Source organism: Limulus polyphemus, unplaced genomic scaffold (genome assembly GCF_000517525.1).
Source record: "Limulus polyphemus unplaced genomic scaffold, Limulus_polyphemus-2.1.2 Scaffold708, whole genome shotgun sequence".
NCBI classification, from domain to species: domain Eukaryota; kingdom Metazoa; phylum Arthropoda; class Merostomata; order Xiphosura; family Limulidae; genus Limulus; species Limulus polyphemus.
In genome coordinates this window covers 280517-302222 of record NW_013666318.1, presented here as the reverse complement: position 1 = coordinate 302222, position 21706 = coordinate 280517, and the positions used below count along the sequence as shown (strand labels likewise).

The 21706-nt window shown below is 32.9% G+C and overlaps 1 protein-coding gene and 1 long non-coding RNA gene across 5 annotated transcripts in view; one reads left to right on the top strand and one right to left on the bottom strand.

Annotated features, from left to right (window-relative positions):
* LOC106460099 (alpha-catulin-like) overlaps window positions 1-21706 on the top strand; it is a 155866-nt gene that overhangs the window by 31418 nt on the left and 102742 nt on the right. The gene's annotated exons all lie outside the window — the stretch shown is intronic.
* Window positions 3522-21706, bottom strand: part of LOC111085910 — a 19408-nt gene continuing 1223 nt past the window's right edge. Inside the window, exons 2-3 of the long non-coding RNA XR_002610681.1 lie at window positions 6806-6813; window positions 3522-6628 (exon numbers count right to left, since the gene is read on the bottom strand). This is a non-coding gene — a long non-coding RNA (uncharacterized LOC111085910). The remainder of the gene's footprint in view (window positions 6629-6805; window positions 6814-21706) is intronic.

Here is a 21706-nt window from a genome sequence, read left to right as displayed (position 1 = left end):
TTAATATGGTTCAGTTTAGTATACTACTATACTCTACTTAGTATTAATATAGTTCAGTTTGTATACTACTATACTCTACTTGTATTAATATGGTTCAGTTTGTATACTACTATACTCTACTTGGATTAATATGGTTCAGTTTGTATACTACTATACTCTACTTGTATTAATATGGTTCAGTTTGTATACTATACTCTACTTCTATTAATATGGTTCAGTTTGTATACTACTATACTCTACTTGTATTAATATGGTTCAGTTTGTATACTACTATACTCTACTTGTATTAATATGGTTCAGTTTGTATACTATACTATACTTGTATTAATATGGTTCAGTTTGTATACTATACTCTACTTCTATTAATATGGTTCAGTTTGTATACTATACTCTACTTCTATTAATATGGTTCAGTTTGTATACTACTATACTCTACTTCTATTAATATGGTTCAGTTTGTGTACTACTATACTATACTTGTATTAATATGGTTCAGTTTGTATACTATACTCTACTTGTATTAATATGGTTCAGTTTGTATACTAATATACTCTACTTGTATTAATATGGTTCAGTTTTTATACTATACTCTACTTGTATTAATATGGTTCAGTTTGTATACTACTATACTCTACTTGTATTAATATGGTTCAGTTTTTATACTATACTCTACTTGTATTAATATGGTTCAGTTTGTATACTACTATACTCTACTTGTATTAATATGCTTCACTTTGTATATTGTTATAATCTACTTGTATTAATATGCTTCAATTTGTATATTGTTATAATCTACTTGTATTAATATGCTTCAGTTTGTATATTGTTATAATTTACTTGCGCTAGTATGCTTCAGTTTGTATATTGTTATAATATACTTGTATTAATATGCTTCGCTTTGTATATTGTTATAATCTACTTGTACTAATTTATTTCAGTTTGTCTACTGCTATAATGTACTTGTATTAATATGCTTATATACGAATATCTGCTCGAATATTTTTACTTCGTTCATTTCTATCAAGACTTTTTCCTTCACACTGTTGTGCTAATAAATTATTAATTTATTTTCAGACTATTAAACTATGACTTGGTCCACATGTTACATCATATTGGATAATTTTATGCTTTACCTTGTTACAACTCTCACTGCATGTAATTGATATTTTGTTTGTAAGTTTCTATTTCTAGCCCCCCAGTGGCACAGCGGTATATCTGCGGACTTACAACGCTAGAATCCGGGTTTCGATACCCGTGGTGGGCAGAGCACAGATAGCCCATTGTGTAGCTTTGTGCTTAATTACAAACAATGTTTATCATTATCTATAGTTATTACGAACCTGTAACTAACAATCTAAGGGACATAGCAATGTGGTGCATAAATATTTTGTATATAATCATGTTTAAAAACCGTTGATGGACCCCTTACCGATATTTTAGGGTTAATTTACAAACTTTATTTTATCAAATGATAGAGTTTCTGATACACCAGAAACTAATTTTCATTTTATTTTAACATTGCAAAGTTTACAAACCAATGTAATATCACTGGAAAAGTTCACTCACGTTACGGCGCAACGTGAGGATATATTTTCTTTTTCCAGACTACTAACTCTTTATTAACAGTTTGCTTCTACTTTCTCGCTAAGTAGCTTAGACTGTTGGCGAATGTTTAAAAGTAATTCAATACAGAGAACCCAGAATATTTGTATTGTGGTTCTTCTCTACAAATGAAGCTTTCGGCGCTGTTTGAACACAAGTGTTAAGAGCTTTATATATTCTATCAACATATTGAAAGATTCCAGGATTCTCTCTGAGGTTTCATTTTGAGCCGTATTAGTTTTATAGTACCGATGTTACTCACAGTGAGTTATTTGTGGGATTTCTCTTCATAAATGAAGGTTTTATGTAAACAGTTATATAATGTCAACAGTTTTCTCTTAAAGTAACGACTTATAACCAAATTTTTATTCTTCCTCCTCCCTTTACTGGCACCTTCTTCATTCACATGGCAGTTACTATCTACAAAATATCAACATTAGGATTTATTTTCCACAAAATTGGACAACACTTCCAGTCATAAGATCTGTGTATTGCTTTTAAGAGAAACATGCACGTCATTTAATGCAGAGGATCGGAAGGTCTAAGGTTCGAGTTCGTGATATGTCAATGGATCTTCGTGCTTTCCGCTGTGCTGTTGCAGAGTGATAACTGTGACAGTCATCTCTCTATTGGATAAAGAGTAGCAGTTTAGGGGTCAAGCGCTGTTGAGTGATTGTTCGCACTCTGGTCAGCAGTTCTAAATCAGAGATGGCTATAATTGAACTTTGAGGTCCTGAACTGGCCGTTTGGCCTATGAGTCAATAAAGTACCGTTCAAGTTGAAAAACACAACATACCACTCCATTAAACATGGGCCTGGCGCGGCCTGGTGGTTCGGGCACTCTATTAACAATCTGCAAATTCGAAGCTTGTCACTGAACGTGCTCTCCTTATCAGCGTGGGGACGTTATAATGTCATATTCGTTAGAAAAAAAAGAGTAGTCTAAGGGTTAGCAGTGGGTGATGTTGACTGGCTACTTTCCCCCTAGTCTATAAATTCTAAACTAGGGAAACAAGCAAGGCCATTAAACACTGGAAGAAATGGACAAGATGTCGAACGCACAAAACACATCAAAGTATTTTGCCTCTAAACAAATATAAGTTTCATGTTCAGACATGTGTTCTAGCAAAGTCTGAGGGCCTCTTTCAAAATCGAACTAACTTATCCATTTTTATAAACATATCCTGTTGGGCAGAACGTGGTCATTCGTAAGCGTGCCCGAAATGAAAACCTGAGGATTTACGGTTTATAGCCCGTTGCCACAAAAAGACGCTACGCACTTTGGGGCCGTGGGGAGCCCTCTAAGAATTGGAGTCAAATCCTACTATTAGATCAGACAAGAGTATTTACAACAGATGGAAGTGGACATTTTTGAGTAGTTTCAATTCCTGTAGTCTACCACCTGAAAAGCAAGGACAGATTTGTAGATTTATGCGAACTTCCGAATCAAGCAAATTGTTGAAAATTAGACTTATGAATGGAATATCAACAGGGATGTGTGAGGAAGGTCTAGTCCTTCAATTAATTTTTGAGGTGCCAACATGTATTTTGTCACCCTCTCTCCAGTATTTTAAAATGTATAGTCTTGTTTCAGAAAGAGAGTAAGGTGATACTGGAGTTCTATAAAAAGTTTAACTAAGTAGAGGATACCATAATCTCCGCCTCCCTCCAATAAAGTATTGTTTCATAACCTGTTTAAATTAACTGCCACATTTTCAGCACGGGATAATACACGCGCATGCGCACTCATTTAAAGATCCTGTCAACTTGTCACACCCGGCACCAAACATCTTCACACTCTCTACTGCTTATTTCGAAAAACTGCAATGTAACTTAGAAAGTTAAGTGAGTAAGAAATTTAATATTACATTATATTAAAACTGACAACGGTTTTAATTACATATTTATGTACAACCGAACAAAACGGATATTTAGAAACAAAATGTACTTTGTTGCTCTTCTTTTTGGCTAAATTGTTTGTTCCTAATTTAGATTTAGGACTATACATCTTCAGTTCTGTATCAGGGTTCATCAGACCCACCAGGTTAAATTGTTTGTTCTTAATTTCGATTTATGATTATACATCTTCAGTTATGTATCAGGGTTCATCAGCCTCAACAGGTTAAATTATTTGTTCTTAATTTGGATTTAGGACTGTACATTTTCAGTTATGTATCAGGGTTCATCAGCCCCAACAGGTTCAGTTATTAATTGTTAATTTGGATTTAGAACTATATCCTAACTGTCCTAAGCTGGCCACACTTCGTGGGATATTATTGGGATTACGACCGATAAAGTGAGTAATAGCAGGAAGGCATTCCAACCCTTGTAGGGCTTAGTTTTTTACTCGTAAATTTATTATACAGAATTGACTTGTTAGCTACTTATATTTTTAGTTCTGATCTATATCGTTAACAAACTTTTGATCAGAACTTCTGCTGTATATACTGTATCTGTTGTACGACGATTCTGAAGAGATCTGTAGTTTTAATTTTTAACTTCAAACACGGTCGTGCTGTTTCAAAACTCTGTTTATATAAAAAAAACAGTTGTATATGTATGAGAAAATCTCGCTTTTATTACGTTGGTAAAATACAGAAATAATAAAACAGAAGATATTTAACAGACAAGGTTTTTGTTCCATATTCATTGAAATATTCCCTATGCTTAGTGTAATTCGAACTAATATTGTGACATCGAAATGGCATGTTATGTAAAACATGTATTACATAACTCGTATAAAATGAATAACTGTTGTGGAGAGAGAGTTTGGAGACTTAACTGATTCGTGTTCATGCAAATTTGAAAGGAAACTGAAAAGTTCTTGGACCAGTAAGTGACGTCAGGTGAATGTTAAACGCACGTTTTTAAGCCATTTCGGTATTTATTACTGACTGCTTTGTATGTGTATATACATACGTTAACCTAAAAAGAAATTGACTATCTGGACCTCAAAATATGCAATGAGTTTTATACATTGCACCATATAGAAGAGCAATAACCAATTCATGCAATAAATAAACGGGGAAAGTGCTCCAATATTTCCATATGTAGCTTAAGGTAATAGTCTGTATTATAAGTATTCAACATTTATTCATTATTTTCTGTATCTATGCTTCTTTTACCTTCAAAATGTTTTTATTCTTCATAACTTTTTCTTCTTTTGTTTACAGCACTGAGTAAGAATTCTAGTGCTGCCAACGAAATGCAATAATTACTATGTTGCCATCGTTTATGGTATTGTCAACGAAATGCAATAATTACTATGTTGCCATCGTTTATGGTATTGTCAACGAAATGTGATAATTACTATGTTGCCATCGTTTATGGTATTGTCAACGAAATGTGATAATTACTATGTTGCCATCGTTTATGGCATTGTCAACGTAATGTGATAATTACTATGTTGCCATCGTTTATGGCATCGTTTTCTCTCTAGTTTCTCGAATCAAGATTAGGGACGAAGAGAGCTTAAGTTGTTGTCTAGTTATTTTCTCTCTAGTTTATCGATTAAAGATTAGGGACGAAGAGAGCTTAAGTTGTTGTCTAGTTATTTTCTCTCTAGTTTATCGATTAAAGATTAGGGACGAAGAGAGCTTAAGTTGTTGTCTAGTTATTTTCTCTCTCGTTTATCGATTAAAGATCAGGGACGAAGAGAGCTTAAGTTGTCGACCAGCTATTTTCTCTCTAGTTTATCAATTCAAGATTAGGGACGAATAGAGCTCTCTAGTTTATCGACTCCAGATTAGGAATGAAGAGATCTTACATTATTGACCAGTTATTAGTTATTTTTATAAATTTTTCTAATGAAAGAAGCAAGTAAAATTAGTTGTGAATAGTCGTCTTAGCAGACATCCTGTAGAGCTAAACATAATGCGACCTTCCTTCCAGTTAAGAATAGACAAATGTCTGATTTATTGCTTAAGTGTTTAATAAGTTTTATTGTTTAAGATGACCAAAAACAACTTTGATATTGCCTACTCTTAAAGTATTAGACAACAATATTGTTGTAGGATATGTTTTGATTTCAGTTTGGACACTTGTATTGTTGTTGGCCAGGGGGAGTTTGACGTCGCGTGTGGCTTATTGAGTAGAAACTTACTGAAAGTTTATGAAAATATTTAGCCATATAAAGGAGAATAAAAGCTAGAGTAGACGATTATTGGTTAGTGAATCTGTCACGTGATGACTAGTTATGAAGTTAGTGAGTTTTTAACTAGTTTGTCTGTTACTATCAGCTCAGTTAGTTCAGTTTTGTGAGTGTTGATTTTGTGTTTCGACGAAGTACTAGAGATACGAGAGCAGATGTCAAGTAAGTGAAATTGTTGGATTAGCATTTACTTTGGACTTAGGCTTACCAATGAATACTAGTTAGGCTAAACTGTAGGAGTTTCGATATGGTTAAGCCGATTGCACTTTGCTTTATTCAATTTTACCGAATAATCTAAAGAAACCGCCCAACAATCCATTGCAATAACATATGACAACTGTTGCTTTCCGTCAAGCACGCTACTAAGTAATTCAGAATTAATTTATAGAGCCGTGCTATCTAATAAATTTACGTTCAGGATTAGTTAGGTTACTTCTGGTATCAGTGATGAGTTGTTAGGGTAGTTCTGGTATCAGTGGGAAGAAGTTGTTAGGGTAGTTCTGGTATTAATGGTAAGAAGTTGTTAGGGTAGTTCTGGTATTAATGGTAAGAAGTTGTTAGGGTAGTTCTGGTATTAATGGTAAGAAGTTGTTAGGGTAATTCTGGTATTAATGGTAAGAAGTTGTTAGGGTAGTTCTGGTATTAATGGTAAGAAGTTGTTAGGGTAGTTCTGGTATTAATGGTAAGAAGTTGTTAGGGTAATTCTGGTATTAATGGTAAGAAGTTGTTAGGGTACTTCTGATATCAGTGGTAAGAAGTTGTTGGGGTACTTCTAGTATCAACGGTAAGAGTTTTCTATTAAATAGTTTTTCTATGAACTTATTAGACTATATCTTATGCTTCTGGGAATATCTTTGTCAAAAATGGATAATAAAACTTATAAAGGTATTATTATTTTTTTGTTTTTTGTAGCAAAATTTATAAGTATATTGGTGTTTTGTGGTGGTGAAAGCGGAATGGAGACTGCCTGGTCTAGTGAGTTTATTCAGTAATCCAGAAATATTCGAATCATGTTTCTGGCAAAGCGTGACTAGTTTGGTCGAAGTGTCTAACTTCAAACTCTATATAGATACTTAACACACGCTATTATAAACAAACAAAAAAAAACTTTCGTGTTAATCTTTGGAAAACTAAACATGATGACGTTGAGCGTTCAACTGGCATTAGAAGCAAGCGATTAAAGAAACTTGAACTTTGGGACATGTTCTGTGGCAACTGATACCTACAAACTAAGTGTTTCTCTGCAAGTAATGCACGAAAAATTGTTTCTGAGTATACAGAGAGTTAAATACGTTATATTAAAAATGATATTCAATACGCAAATCAGCAAGTTACGTGACAACTACAGTTGATTTGAAGTAGCGGTGCAACTGTATTTATCAGACCTTCATTTTTACTTTGTCTGTCGTTTTGTAAGTAGTGTACTGTCAACTCAAATATATAACTTTTAGGAAGTGTATGTAACATCCCTATTCATACACTCAGATCATAAGGATGTGTTCAGATCGGGAGTTTAGAATTTTCAAGACTTAGATATTCCTTGTACTTAATAGTATGAAAAAATTAAAGATTATGGGTCAACTTGAGTCTTTAGGACCATACAGAAAGAGACCTGCAACAAGAAGTTTCCGAGCCATGCTAAGCAAGTGCAACGTCTTGTAAAAGATAAAAGAATCCACGAACACAATGATCAGTCGGAAATCAGTCCACGAGTACCATGTAAGAGCACGCAACATAATCAAAAGAGATATTCTTCTGGAAAAACGACACAAGTCACGTGTACACACACTGCTTCCATGACATACCTAAAGAATGAAATAGGTATTCGTTGTGTTTCTTACGAAGACATATCAACAAAGTCGCACGTGGACGTCTGTGTGATCAGTCTGTTGAAACGGGTGTTGAGAAACCATTGTTCTCATATACTAGATGGGTTATGGAAAGCAAGCAAGGAGGAGTGGTGTGCTTCTGACATGGCAGCCTTACGACGGAGCCGTTTGCAATGGAAACTACACTGTAGGGCTATTATCAAGGATGAACGGTCGTCAGCTAGAACATGATGTTGACTGTGACGAAGTGGTAAACCTACAGAGTTGTTTTAATATAATGTATTCATCTTCAGTACACCAACAATATTGTACAGTATTAAGCAGAGAGTTTTTTAATGCAATAAACATTTGTTTTTTCAACTACAACTGAAGGAAAAGTTGGTTAAATACTAACAGAAATAATGAAAACATGTACTTTTGTTTCAAAAGCTATAAACGATTTTTTCGACATAATGTGCTAGCACTAGATCTGAAATGAAGAATATCCTAGACAGAAAAATTAAATTGTATTGGCGCCAAAATTGTTAGACAGTTAGAAAGATAGAGAAGTAGACAGATAGTAATACGAATAACAATCAAACGCAACTACGTCGTAATAAAAGAAAAATTAAATAAAAAGAAATTGTTCAATAGCCTCTAACTGAAAATGAATTAAGAGGCTACATTACTATCATCTGATGTAGATAGACAAATGGATCCTATCATTTACCAACGATCACTTTAAGTTACATATATAGCTCAAAGCTAAAAATTAAATCACTAATCAATGTACGGAATTTTATAATAGTGGTAGTTATATTTCTAATTACTAAGAACATTGGCACTGAAATGAAATATACTCTATCACGGTTATTTATTAACGTTAATAGAGACATTATAACGTTCTCATTTGGGGAATGACTGTCTCAGTAATTATCAATTAGAGCCACCTTGTCTAAAGTAATGCTCTAAAATGTGCGAATAATTGACCATTAATTCACCTGCTTGTTGCAGATTGTCCTCGAGCTTTCATAAAGTTCTTCTGTTGGTTCTGTTTGGTTTAAATGTTTGTTTTTTGAATTTCGCGCAAAGCTACACGAGGGCTATCTGCCCTAACCATCCCTAATTTTGGAGTGTAAGACTAGAGGGAAGGCAGATAATCATCACCACCCACCGCCAACTTTTGGACTAATCTTTAACCAGCGAATAATGGGATTGACAGTCACATTATAACGCCCCCACGGTTGAAAGGGCGAGCATGTTGTTGTGACGGGGATTCGAACCCGCGACCCGCATATTGTTAGTTGAACGTCCCCAACCACCTGTCCATGCCGGGTCTGTTGAAATGTTAATGTTGAGACTGTATGTTCCATTATGATACTTAGAAACAGCTGCGCTATAAGTACCATATCTAGTATCAATAATACAGATTGTATTTATTTTCCATAAAAATACGTACATATTCCTATATATATCATTTGTTTTCTTCCAATAAGAAGATGTTTGGAAATTAAAACTTTGAAACGAAGTACTATTAATGTTCTCTTTCTTATTCACGAAGAAAACGTAACACTGCCAAATGGTGACAAAATTTCAAGGACTTGAGGATTGTGTGTGAGGAGAAACGTTTCAGTTCTTATAAACAGTGTCTAATATAATGCTAACTGATGCAAATTTAAATTTATTACATGGTTCAAAATGAAACGTTTAGTTTACAAAAAGGGGTAACACTGGAGTTGAAATGCTGACGTGTGTTACTTTTTCGATGTTTCACAAATATGCATAGGAATTCAAGCTTTAACTACCAATCGCTACAGAAAAGGTTAATAGAGTGTATGCAAATGGTGAACAGTCTAAGACTCATGCAGTATTATGAAAATAACTCAATCAATTACTTGATAAAACAAAATTATAAATGTATATAGTATTTTATACCTTCCAGTGGTCAGTGGTAAATTTGAAGGCCTATGACTCTAAAAATCGGATTTAAATACCTGTAGTAGACATAGTACAGATTGTTCTTTCTGTATCTTTATTCTTAAGCAAAAGGAAGACAGTACTTTACATAAAAATACATCTTTATCTTAACCAAACGGAACACAATATCCTACATAAAAATACATCTACATCTTAACCGAAAGAAACATAGTATCTTACTCAAATATATCTTTATCTTAACGAAAAGGAACACAGTAACTTACATCAAAATACATCTACATCTTAACCGAAAGGAACACAGTATCTTGCATAAAAATACATGTTCATCTTAACCAAAATGAACACAGTATCTTACATAAAAATACATCTATATCTTAACCAAAAGGAACACAGTATTTTACATAAAAATACATCCTTATCATAAACAAAATAACAACAGTATCTTACATAAAAATACATCTTTATCTTAACCAAACGGAACACAATATCCTACATAAAAATACATCTACATCTTAACCGAAAGAAACATAGTATCTTACTCAAATATATCTTTATCTTAACGAAAAGGAACACAGTATGTTACATTAAAATAAATTTATATCTTAACCAAAAGGAATACAGTATCTTGTATGAAAATACATGTATATCTTAACCAAAAAAAAACACAGTATCGTACGTAAAAATACATCCTTATCTTAACCAAAAGGAACACAGTATCTTACATTAAAATACATTTATATCTTAACCAAAAGGAACACGGTATCTTACATTAAAATACATTTATATCTTAACCAAAAGGAACACTATATCTTTCATGAAAATAAATGTATATGTTAACCAAAAGGAACACAGTATATGGCTAAAAATACATTTATATATTAACCAAAAGGAACACGGTATCTTACATAAAAAAACATCTATATCTTAACCAAATGGAACACATTATCTTGCTAAAAATACATCTTTATCTTAACGAAAAGGAACACAGTGTCTTATATAAAAATACATCTTTATCTTAACCAAAAGGAACGCAGTATATTACATTAAAATAAATTTATATCTTAACCAAAAGGAATACAGTATCTTACATGAAAATACATCTTTATCTTAACAAAAAGGAACACAGTAACTTACTAAAAATACATCTATATTTTAACCAAGAAGAACAGAGTATCTTACATAAAAATACATCTACATCTTAACCAAAAGAAACACATTATGTTACTAAAAATACATCTATATCTTAACCAAAAAGAACACAGTATCTTACTGAAAAATATATTTTACTGTTTCCTTGTAATTATTCTAACTTTACTGCTCTCTAGTGCCATTTCTTAAAGATAGGGAACGTTCGGACGCAAACCTAGAATTAGTTACAACAAAAAGAAGTAGGAGTTTATTTTAAATGCGATTTGCTCTTCCAATGTTCTAAATTTGCTTCTAGTCCCTCATTATTAACTTTTCACATTATCCAAGTCAGCCCAAACTAAGTGTTTTTTAATCTAGTATCATCGTGGTAATAAACTTATACAAAAAATCGTTTTTTTTTAACTCATTTCAACCATCGGTGATCAGAATATTGGATTAAGAAATGCAGAAAGAAAATTAACTTAGATCTTTTTAGCCGCGGATGAGCGGCTCATAAAACGGCGCTGAGTTTTTTTTTTCTTCAAGTACAAACTTTTATCTCATAGCTCGGTCATCTCTTGACCGATTTGAGATCTAATTACAGTTTTCGACTCAGAAGGTCAAACCCTTTTGACGATTGATGTATTTGATCACGCCGAAGGTCTAATACATTAATCTATTCTAATCCTGCCTAAAATAATTTCAAGTACCTCAACTGTTGAGGGTTCTCTCTTGTTTCATTACTCTGGTTAGGAATATCCAACGACAATCTGGAAAAAACTACCATGTTTTAGTAAGTGATATCAAATTATCCTAAACTGGTGAGAGTATCCCGAATAGAGATAACCTGCCTATTAGTCCTGTTCTAATTACTTTTATTTGTTATTCATGAACACACGCGTTCAATGAAATAAATAATCAGATGAGATCTATAGTCACTTAATAATCAAGAATAATACATGTATTACAAGTTGTTTTGGGTGATTCTTGAAAACTCTGACAACTAGACTTACATCATTGAGTTATATAAAACACGTGACAGTCCACACTTTTACTTTTATAACAGGTCCAAATATTGTGAAACGTAAATTCTTTGCTACTTTCCATAGTATAAAAAATTAGAGCAGGCATTCAGAGACATTATTTTCTGGGCAAACAATGTTATTTTCATTGTGATCGCTTGGTCTTTAATCGTAATATGACCGACCAAATAACCATTATTAGCATGTCTTGAAACATATTAGTGTTCATAATACTAGCAGTGGAATCCACATTGATCGAAATGGACACACATAGCTTGGTTGGAAATACAACAATATCTTCCTTCTAGCAGTGAATATTAACACTAACAGAAATATACAGTATTTACTTATCTATATAATTGCTTTACTAGTAGCAGTATATACATATATATATATATATTTATATCAACTCCAATTAAAATGGCCACATATGTCTCAGCTAGAAACTCAGTGTTTTACTAAGTTTGTCTGTAATTAAGCACAAAGCTACACAATTGGCTATCTGTGCTCTGCCCACTACGAGTATCAAAACCCGGATTCTAGCGTTGTAAGTCCGCAGACATCCCGCTGTGCCACTGAGGGGCCAATGTTTTACTTCTAGCAGTGCATATTAACGCTGAAAAAATAACCAACGTTCCCAGTGGGATAGTGGTAAGTTTACGGACTTACAAGACTAGAATTCGGGGTTCGATTCCTCGCGATGGAGACAACAGATAGCTAAATGTGGCTTTGCTCTAATATAAACAAACGAACGAAAGGAAAATAGCCAACGTTAGCTTAGCTAGGAGTTTACTAATCATTAACCATAAGTCCAAGAGCTCGTTAGTCTTGGCTATTTGCCGCAAAACGCGCTCCGCACTTTGAGGCCGTGCGTACGCTATAAAGCAACGGTTAAATTCCATTATTTGGTCAGACTAGCCTAGGAATTGGCGGTGGGTGCTGTCAACTATCTGATTTACCACCAGTCTGACAGTTGAAATTAAAGACGGTAGTTCACGTGGAGCTCTTGGTGTAGTTTGGCGGAAAATTTCTAAAACAAACAAACTAACGTGATAAAGATGTCTAAAACGGTCCACTCAACTCCTGAAGATTGACGGAGATCTTCCTGAGAATAAAGCAGTTGTGGCATCAATGAAGCATAAATTATTGAATGTCACTGGAGACAACAATTCATGTAATAACTAGACGTTCTCCTGTATAATTCCAGGCGGCGAATAGCGAGGGGAATAGAAACATTTCTATTTTTTTACGTTATATTTCAACACAATAAATAGACCGCATTACATGAAAATCAGTATAAACGATTCCTGAAAACCACACTGGGCATTTGTTTCTTGAAAATGGCAGTTTGAAAAATAGAGCATTTCGGCTGATATAATTTTCCATTTCTAGTTCGTTAAATCTCGATCTAAATAAGGACTTTTATTCTTAGAAAAACTTATTGCGTTATTATTCAACTGGTTTTGATATAATACTTTCACCAAAAATAAAGTTAATGCTACCCTCTTATCTACTCAAATTTAATAGAATGAGATTGTCTTGTTATCGAGCTTCTGTAATTATGTTTTTGTTTTTTTTTAAACTTGAGAAATTCTTCTTTGGATAACAGTTCTCACATTAGTAGAATGCGAGATCAAAAGTCTTCAAAATGAGAGAATTTCTACAGAAACATTGACGTTATCTGTTAAATATGTTATTGATGTAGCCACTGGAGGCTGTACATGACAGTCGAAAGTGATAACAATTTTTAAAGGTCGACCTAGTTGTGGCAAATCTAAGACCTATACCACAAGAGATTACGTATTATAGGAAAGTGAATGACATTTACCCAGTTTTTTAAAATCGAAAACAGATAATAAATCCTATTGGTCGAAAGTTGACATTGCGATAACCGACATAACACGTTTTACTCTCTGGAGGATTGAAGGGTTTCTCTTTCATGAAACGTGTTATCCACGAGCACGTTCTTACAGTTTTTTGTTAGTTAATATAAAGTTCAGCACCAATTGATATCCTACCAAGGCTGCGGCAATTCGCTCTATAAATATTGCGTTCAAAGAACAAATTGACCATTCTGTTGTCGTTGTTAACATAAAGTTAAACTATCATATAATACTACTATATCTATTGTTTTAAGATATTAAAAATCGTTTCATGCTTGTCATATAAGTCGGCATTGTTAGGCTGCCGGAGTGTTGATTAGAAGGCCCAAGATTCGAGTCACGACATATAACTGAACGTACTCCTCAGATTCAGTTGAGAGTGTTATAAATGCAATTTTCAACATCACTACTTTATTAAAGGCACCAGTTTAGGCTAACAACTGGGTAACAACTGACTGGCAGCTACAAATCATTTGAAAGTGAGTAACAAATAACTGACAGCTACAGTGATTAATAGATAAATTCTTATGGTTATTGACAGATAAAGTTTCCTGATTATCAACATGTTTAAATTATTTGCTGATTGTCAGTAAGAATTCTCTAATAATTTGCAAGTAAATGTCTCTGATTAACGTAGAGTAAAATTGTTTGGGTACTTTAATGGTTGACAAGTAAACTTCTCCAATGATTGGGTAAGTAAAATATATTTACCAATTAGAAAGTAAATAATACTTGGCATTTATTAAGTAGCCCCCCCCCCCTCCCAGTGGCACAGTGGTATGTCTGCGGAGTTAGAACGCTAGAAACCGGTTTTCGATACCCGCGTTGGGCAGAACACAAATAGCCATTTGTGTAGCTTTGTGCTTAATAACAAATGACATATATTAAAAAATAATCAAGTGAATGGCAATTAAAACCTACAGTGATTGGCAGCGAAAACATATCTAGAGTTTGAAAAGTAAAACACTCTGGTGATTGGCAGATAAAGTTTTCTGATGATTGGTCATTAAAATGTACCAATGATTGTCAGGTAGAATTCGTATGATTAGCACATAAACTGCCCTATTGACTTACAGTTCAATTCTCGAGTGACTGTCAGGTAAATTTTCCTGATGATTAACAGGCGATTGTTTGGTGACTGGAAAATACAATCTTTTTTACTGGCGTGTAAAATTGGTCTGTTTTGAATAGCTTCACGAGGGCTAGCCGTCCCTAAGTTAGCAGTGAAAGACTAGAGGGAAGGTAACTATTCATCATCACCCACCGCTAACTCTTGAGCCACTCTTTTACTAACGAATAGTGGAATTGGCCGAAATATTATAACGCCCCCTACGGCTGAAAGGGCTAGCATATTTGGTATAACCACGATTCGAACCCGCGACCCTCAGATTGCGAGTCGAGCGCCGGGCCTGTGTTAAATTTACTGATTGTTATCGTGTTAGATTTCCTGATTATTAGCGTTTTAAGTTCATTAATTATGATCGTGTTAAATTTACTGATTATTAGTGTGTTATATTCTCTAATTATTATAGTGTTAAATTTACTGATTATTATCGTGTTAGATATCCTGATTATTAGCGTGTTAAATTCAATAATTATGATCGTGTTAAATTTACTGATTATTAGTGTGTTATATTCTCTAATTATTATAGTGTTAAATTTACTGATTATTATCGTGTTAGATTTCCTGATTATTAGCGTGTTATATTCTCTGATTATTAGCGTGTTATATTCTCTGATTATTATTGTGTTAGATTTCCTGATTATTAGCGTGTTAAATTCATTAATTATGATCGTGTTAAATTTACTAATTATTAGCGTGTTATATTCTCTGATTATTATAGTGTTAAATTTACTGATTATTATCGTGTTAGATTTACTGATTATTAGCGTGTTAAATTCATTAATTATGATCATGTTAAATTTACTGTTTAATAGCGTGTTAAAATCACTGATTATTATCATGCTAAATTTACTGATTATTAGCGTGTAACATTAATTGATAATTAACATGTTATATTCACTGAGTCAAGTGTTAGTTTTTAAGATAATATTTTGGAATAAAATTAGGTTGTCTAATAGTCCTGTAAGCTGTGGAACGTTTTAGGGAAATACTATGTTGTCTTTGATAACAGAAAAATGTAGCAAAAAACTTTTGAAAATTTCTGTAAAAAATGGAAAACACATTCAACAGTGTGTAAACAATTTTCACCGAGACGTTGTTCTGGGAAACGGGAAACTTTCAGGTTTGAGAGCAAAATTTGTTTTTCTAGGTTGTATTTTATTCATTGTTAACTCATTGATAACACGTTGACTCTTTATATAAAATTACAAACATTTTTTTCTAGGAAACATTTCCTGAATGATATTGAGTATTATAAATCCTATTACAGAGAATAAGTTTCTACTGCAAAGAAATAACACATTTGACATGTTACTTACATGTCGTCTATTGACGTGTTTAACTATAAGGTTACTTTTGTGATCCACTAATACATAATAGACAGGATCTTACTCATCCTACCACTAACTAAAGTATATGATATACAGGATCTTACTCATCTTACCACTAACTAAAGTATGTGATATACAGGATCTTACTCATCTTACCACTAATTAAAGTATATGATATACAGGATCTTACTCATCCTACCACTAACTAAAGTATGTGATATACAAAATCTTACTCATCCTACCACTAACTAAAGTATGTGATATACAAGATCTTACTCATCCTACCACTAACTAAAGTATGTGATATACAGGATCTTACACATCCTACCACTAACTAAAATATGTGATATACAGGATCTTACTTATCCTACCACTACTAAATTATAGCTACTCTAACAGATGATAAGCTTGTGTTGTTTGCTGTAAAATCCTGATTAACACAAATGTTTCATGCACATGTTTTTAATAACACAATAGCTGCCTTCGTTGTTAGATTCATTAGTATGGCATCGTAGTTTCAACAAAAAGATTCAAATAGTAGTGAAAATAAACACTATTTTTTGGAAGGTTCTAATTACATATGTAGTGTGAAAACAGTTACGTTGTAAGTTTGAAATAACAAAGTAAGAATAAAAAAATGTAATAATATTACATCCATATATATATACAAAGAATAGAGGAAGAAATAAGCGCGGGAAAATTAGAAGGTAAATTAAGAGAATTGAATAGTTGAAACAGTTTAATCGTTATGAGCTGACACTGTTATTATGATGAGGTCTATATTTGTTGATTAAACAGCGTTATTTTGATACGTTTTGGTAAAGAAATTACATGATTTTTGTTCTATCTTTATCCTAATATTTACAGAACATTTACATATCGCAGTTTTATGGGTATTCTGCAAACCATTAGAGTTTTTACATTTGGCTCTAGCTTTGTTCAAATATTAATTGTTGTAGGCGTATGACGACGTAGCTAAGAATAATATTTGGGTTATCTTTTGTTCTTGATTATAAATTGCGGTCTTACATTCTTGTAGAACAAAAAAGGATTTTTGAGAGTAATTTGATCCTACTGAGTGAAAATTCGGATAATATTTTACCTTACAATTTAAAGATGTTTTCTTTCCCGTGCATCATACGATTTAATTCCCCACTCTATCCACACACACACAACTTAAACATAATTAGTTTTTTATCTATTAAGTTTGATTTTTTCCCTAGTGTTGATTCCTGAAAAATAGTCGAAATATTTTTTCTAATACTAAAAGGGGTTTATTTTGCATGCAGCAGTGAATTTTTTTCTTTTGTTACTGAAAGGAAATTATGTTTCATGCATTAGCGGAAATGTTTCCTCTATTACTGAAAGGAGATTATGTTATTTTGCATGCAGCTGTGATTTTTTTCTTTTGTTACTGAAAGGAAATTATGTTTCATGCATTAGTGGAAATGTTTCCTCTATTACTGAAAGGAGATTATGTTTCATGCATTAGCGGAAATGTTTCTTTACTATTGAAAGGACATTATGTTTCATGTATTAGCGGAAATACTTTTCTGTTTCATTGAAACGTGCTTAATTTTTCAGTATTCATAAAACATTATTTTGTTTTTCCTCGAGATGACCGAATTGTTTAAAGGGACATTTTATATACGTCGTAGTTAAACATTACTCTGCACTTCACAAACTGGAATTTTATACTTCTCATATTATATAAATTAACGATAACTTCTGATCGAAGAAAGTTACCTACATAGATCAGAACTAAAAATTAACCCAGTAGTATATCTTTCTTACTAGGAGTGTAGCAAGCACCTATTAAAATGCATTGATTCATCAAGAGTGTACTCTATCCGTTATCGACATTTTCGGTCGTAATCCCAATAATATCTGACGTGATTTGTTCTGTTAGTTTTGAAAATTTAGCTAAGTTCTTATTCCAAATACCAAACTAACAATGCAAACTGAAAGAGAAATAATAAATAAATGAATATATTATAAATATTAAACATTTAATCAATACTATTAAAGAAAGTATCCTTAACGATAGAGTGAAATATAAATTACTTGGAAATCATATAAAATCTAGTTGTTTATTTCATACACTATCACCGATTCCCTGTCGCTTGAAAAGCTTGATAACAGTATACGTCAAACTTTATATGATTCTCTTTAACAACGTCTACTTCCCAATGAAAGACCGTTAAACGGCTCCGACACACATTGAAACTTTAGATAGCCTAGCGTGAGAGATAAGGTACTACTACACATGTTATTGTGTATGGAATCGGGTAATAGTATAGTACATTATTTTTTCTTCAGATATTGGATACCCCCAATATTCTATCTTGTTACTTAACTATCACGGTCAAACTGATGTTACTTTGTACAACGTGCATCAAATCTTCGACATGACTTGAAGCTAACAGCTAGAGTTTTTGTGCTCCGTAACATATACTCTTTTGTTGGTATTGGTTAGAATGCTCAACATATCTAGTTTTATTTTTGTTATTATTATACTGTTATTATCGAGATTGTTTTACATTGTTAGCTTAATGTATGCATTTAGTACAAACTTAAATCTCCTCAGATGATCCAATCTCGAGAGATATTATTGGGTTTACGGCCAAAAATACTGTTAACAGCGACGGTACCTAAATGGTGAAACAATGAATCTAATCTTTATAAACATGAACGTCAGAAACGCATAATTAATTAACCATTCTCATTATGGGCTGATTTTCAGTTTTGGTCTAAGTAGGTAACTTTTCCTTTTATGTATTAGGATAAATACTTCCCTTGCTATTTAAAAATAATTTCTCTTCATTTATTAAGGGAAATATATCACTTGCTATTTAAACATCATTTTATCGTCACTTAATAAGAGAAATATTTTTTTTTTGCTATTGGTAACTTATTGTTCCATGTTGTTATTCATTATGTTAAACAGTGTTCGTTGCTATTGGTGACTTATTGTTCCATGGATTAAGAGGACTAATTTTCTATACAATTGAATGTTGATAATTTGTCTGCATATATAATAGCTTTAATTCGTTAAGTTAAATAGTTTATCTTAATATTAAATCTCTTTTTTTTATGAATCAAAGGAAAAGCTTTTTCGATTTGTTTGAATTTTCTGAATTTACCCAAATAATAGCTTTTGAGGCTATTTCAATAAAATAAACAGGAAACAGGACGGAAATCTGATTCCTCAGTCAACTTTATAGGGCTGTAAGTTCATGAAGTTAAATGAATAATAAGACGGTGTCTTATTCTTGAAACTCTGAAGAGAAACAGTTTTATAAGCCACCCTTCGGTTCTATTTAGTGTTTTTAACGGAATACCTTGAAATTAATCTTTACCACGTAAGTTGAAGACACGTGCCTTTGTTTCTTTATGCCGTGATTTAATCATCACCGTTAACGACAGGAAAACGAAAATAAAGAATTGTGTAACCACTTTTCTCGTTTCTCAAAGAGAAAAAACATCATAAAAATCGATTTTCGCCTAAAAACAAAAAATCGTTACGCTACAGTTTTATTTAGCATCTTTAAAAGACTGTTTTCAAAAATGTGTCAAGTGATTATGAAAATGATTAATTGACATCCTTACAACCCAGTTGATCCAAATCAGTAAATACTGTATCAAAGAAGAGAAGAGAATCACGCCTCTAAGGACTCCTACAGGAAGAACAACCATTGGTCAATTTAATTATTTCATGTGGTCAATACATGATTATTTACCAATGAAAAATACGGTTAAGTTTTTGAACTATAAAAACTTTAAAAGTGATAGTCAGGCCTGGAAACTTGATTGTTTTATAAACTTTCGTTTTAATTTGACTTAAAGATCATCGGTTTGTCAGTTAGCTGGACAACAACAGGAAGTCATCACGGATTGCAACTTATATTGACTCAATGTATGCAAAGAGAATGTTTAAGTCACTTTTCTATGAGAAACATCCGCTTCAGCTAGCTTTAATTGGTTCAGACAGTAGATTTTGTATTGGTTTTTGGGGAATACTTTTATCGAACAATGTATTGAACCAACGAGTAAAGGGAAGGTAAAATACAAATCTTACCGAGTTAGGACTGAATCAATACGCTTTAAAGGCGAGAAATCACGTGTGGTAATTTCCGTAAACTCGGGGCAAAGTAAAAAAAACAACAACAACACAATATAATGTTTGAGGAAAAATAAGTTTATAGGAAAATAAATCAGTTTTACAGTATGGGCACAATCTCGGTTTTCTTTTTCTTTTCTTTCCATGTTGCATTATATATATAAAAAAGGAGCTTAGTGACATCTATGACAAACAGTGAGTAGTATCAGAACTTCAATATGTCAACTTAGCCTTTCATAGAATAAACTTGTTATCACTAGACTGTGAACTTATATGTATCGTTTATTTAAGGTAAACATTTCACAAGGATGCAAGCATTCGAAAATTTGTTTTTCTGTTTGAAATATTCACTCAAAGATACAAAAGGACTACCCGTCCCTAATTTTGAACTGGTAGACTAGAGGGAAACTAGCTAGTCAACAGCATCCACCGCCAACTCTTGGGCTACTGTAATAGTGGCATTGGACCATCACTTTGTAACGCACCTACGTCCACGAAATGTAATATAGCGTTAACGGGACACAAACCATGGATCCTATGGATTAATAGTACGGCACGCTAACCATTTTGTCACGCACAGCCTAGCAAATAAATGAAAACAAAGTCGTAACGGTAAAAATGTAGAAGGCTTTGAGGTGTATAACATCTTGATGTATGGACAACATTTAACAAACTGAGTGAAACTCCTTATAACACCTTGATGTAAGAACAACATTTAACAAACTGAGTGAAATTCCCTTGTGTTATATTTCAAGCGCCATATTAATGTAAGAAAACCCAATAAAATGTATATTATATTTTCTAATTTAGTATCACTACTTATAGTCTGATGTTTTCTAGGCATGCTTGATATTAACTACACAAGTAATAAGAAACACTGATACTAACTATTAACTGTTACGAACTTATGGTTGGATAGTTATCTTGCTGGGCTGTGGATCCGTGGTTCGCATCCCTATAGCTCCAAGAAAAACATCGCACTCCGCACTTTTTGGCCGTGGGTGTGTTATAAGAGTGAGGGTACGCGAGCCCCAGAACCCCAACTCCACTGTCCGGCACACTAACCATTTGGGACTGTGTTCTTCAAATTTTTGAGCGATATCTGTAAACAAATTTAGAACTAGACATATCTTACGATTGAAAACGCAACGTGACAATTTCAAAATAATTAGTATTAAAAGAAAACTCCAAATAAATAAGTAAACAAGAAGGTGAGCTTTTAATTTAATATGCAATCTTCAATTTTAGTGATAAAAACAATAAGCTGCGTACAACTGATAAAAAATTATTTTTTAATACTGCAGAAAGTTAAATATAATCACGTGTAATCAAATATTACATTTGGCGCTATTTTTTCCAGAACTTTAATACTTGTAATAGGCAGTAACTACAAGTAGAAAATCATTGGCTCGAAGATTTGGTGTTTTTAAGTGTTTTACACTCACAAAAAAGAATCCCATCATTCTATAGGTATTTGAAGAACTTGTAGCATTCCGCCACAATTTAATTCTTCGTTTGGTCTGAAATTTCATTTGGTGGTAGTGTCCAGGGTCACTTATGAGGAGTGGAATTATCCAAAACTAGTCTGGCCCATAGACACA